Source organism: Armigeres subalbatus, unplaced genomic scaffold (genome assembly GCF_024139115.2).
Source record: "Armigeres subalbatus isolate Guangzhou_Male unplaced genomic scaffold, GZ_Asu_2 Contig1836, whole genome shotgun sequence".
NCBI lineage: Eukaryota > Metazoa > Arthropoda > Insecta > Diptera > Culicidae > Armigeres > Armigeres subalbatus.
In genome coordinates, this window is record NW_026942657.1 from 312,453 (window position 1) to 315,632 (window position 3,180).

Genomic DNA, 3,180 nt, shown 5'->3' on the forward strand with positions numbered 1-3,180 from the left:
CGATCGAAATGGCTCGTGCGCGCTGGAAAGCAGCTTTCTTGTATTCAATAAATTAAGCCCGTTAGCTCCGCCCCTTTGTGGTCTGATTTAGGTGTAAATATAATGTGCACTCATAACGATTAACGAAGGGGCGGGGATAATGGAATTACTTCATTAGATATAAGAAAGCTGCTTTTCGACGCGTGCAAGCCTTTTTGATCGGGATTCCGCAGACAACGCACCGTTTTAAGAATGACAGATTCTGAAAATCCTATGAATTTTTTTCGCAAGATTCAGAATTTAGTTATGAGATGTTAGTTATCTAAGATGCGTATTGTTGCGAGGAATATTAACAGAAATTTGACTCAAGACGAAGTTTCTTCATATTACAAAACATTATCTCTTGGCATCTGTCTGTCCGGCCGACGTTCACCGATGGGTGGTTGCTGTAGATAGTTTCCCCTGTGGTGGTGTCTCCATTGATTTTAAACAAAACCCACCATTTTATACAAAAGAAGGTTGATCGTACTATCCGAAATAAACTTTCTTCAAAGTGAAAAACTCAATCGTAAATAACGAATTTGATAGCGCGTCGGAGGGAGATGATGCAGTAAATTTTAATGGATGGAATCACTAACAGCAACCAAGCTACCACGCCAAACCCGATGCCACCGAAACAGTACATTTTCGCAATTAACTCTTTTCATAAAATGTTGGTCCTGAGAAGAACCAATTTTCTTTTCCCAATGTTCCTTTCCAACTAACTGACACCACAATTTGTAATAAATTTTCAGCAATGGCACTGGCGGTGCGGGATCGCCACAGTGCTATTTTTATGGTCAACCTTTTCTTCATATGAAATTCTGGTTCGTTGAGGTTGAATGATCTGCAGCAACACATCGAGCTCCCCCACCAATGCGATGGATTTTCTTTGAAAATGTTATTAGCGCCTCCGTGATGCTGTGTCCGCTCCACTGCGATTGCTTTGATGCGTCTGCTCTGCGTAAAATCTTGTTCAAACTGAGGATTAGATCCAAACCCGCAAGTGATTGATTTTTGATGTCTGTGCTAGTAATGCATGTACGTGATTGGTTAGTTTACCTATTTCTAAGCTTTTTATCAATTATCGATAATAAATAGTTAAAAATCAGTATTTTCAAATAAATACAAAGAAGCGTTGACTCATCCTTGATCGATAGGTAAAAAAAATTGAAAATCCATCGAGAAACGGCTGAGATATTAAAGTTTAAAGTCTATCATATTTTCGTGACGGTCCCCGATTTTCGCAATCGTAAAGTGTACCTCAATATAGAAAACACAGACGTAGTCCTACGTCAAAATATACTGGATAAACCAAACAATATGAATGCATATGATATACCATTTGTAGGAATGCAAATGGTCGGGGTTCAGCCAAACCGCACCAAGCGGCTTTTCGACTGACTTGTGATATTTTGTTCGTAAAAGGACAACGGAAATAGTTTCATATCAATTTAAACGTACATTTGCAGTAGGATATCCTCAGTTATGGGGTTGAGGGATATCCGTTACGATTTACGATCAATTCAATCTGCTAAACAGGGGGCAGCAGGGACTTTGTCCAAGGGCTTGACGATCCCTCCCCAGGCCATCTGCGAGTTGTGGCGCCTGCCTAGGATGTGGTGGGGTTTGACAGTGGGCCCTGTTAAACCTCTATAAAAAGCTGCATGTATCCGCAAGTAGGCTCCGCCAAAGCGACCGTGTGCCGCTCAAAGCGCACAAGCCCAAGTCCTGGTGTTAGGTGGGACGCTAAACAGCCCTGACACGACGGCCCTCCGGCGAGACAGGAGGTTTGCGCAGGCCCAATAAGCCGCCTGGAAAACCAATAATTACGAACAATATAAGAGATAGACTCTTACATACCGCACAGGCCACTTCGGCCTTAGTCTGAATAAATAAATAATAATCAATCTGCTAAACGAAAGTTTGAGCAGAAAAATCGGTAATTTTTCATTGGCGCTTGGTGCGTTTTGGCTGAACCCCGACCAAATTATGTAGGCTCACACGCATTAAATTAGGGACTAAATAGAGGCGTCACAAAAACACTGAGGACGTAACAATGTACGAACGTTAAAGACGAAACACAGAGTACACTGTGAAAAACGCATAATGCGAATCCATATAAGTGACAATTTGTTGTAAAACTAAGTCAAAAACATATTCATAACCCCACCACTATTTAACCTCAAGTTGAGATTGAATAAGAGTAACCCATTACCTCGGAGAATCAAAAGGTCAACTACGCCATAGCTCCGGGTTGCGCAGCGAGGGCCCAATACTGTGAAGGTGGCCCTGGTACTTCGCAGGCTCCGTTTGCGGTTAGGTTCTTATTAGACCCCCCCAAACCATTCCTTCGTAGGCACGGTAAGCATAAAGCCGCATCACACCGAGAATTGAGGGTCATCTGTATGGTCGACTTTTACCACTGGAACAGGCAATCCGTAATGTTATTCTTAGCCAGATAACCAGCTGCCGACACCACACGATTATCTAGGCTGTTCATGGAGAGTTGACATTGACTCAAGTATTGACTAATAGTTTTCTATCAATGCGAGTATTTAGCATCGTATTGGGTGTTGCAATAAGATAGGATCTATTTTAAAACGATTTGATAAGCTTTCAAAATATGTAACATGGAATGCATAGGGATTGACTCAAGAAAAATCTCATCACTTTAACCTAGGTCAAAAATAAGGTACCTTACCTTACAATTCAAATAATCATCTGCTAAGATTATAAATTGGTGGAATTAAATAAATTAGAGCTCTCACGTCTTACGAAAAGTGAATGAACATACTGCCAAAATCGACGTATCCCTATAACAGAATGTGTTTGGCAGATGCACAGCAGGAGCATCGTTCAGTTACAATCAAGCGTATCAATATGTCTGATCGAATATTCATATCTATCATGAGACCCGTTATGTGCAATGCAGTCAGTATGATGCCAAAAACAAATTTAAGATTTCAGAAAATTTTCCATCATGGTTTGCTAGCAATAAACAACTTTTCCCAAGGACCCACTCAACCCTAATCGTTTTGGCAGCTAGACAACATAACACGTTGGCTTGGTAGATGTAGTCGAATCCAGACATCAGCGCCAGGGAATTCGGTTGTTCGTGATCAGTGAGGTGGAATTACTAAATACATATTTCATTATCGC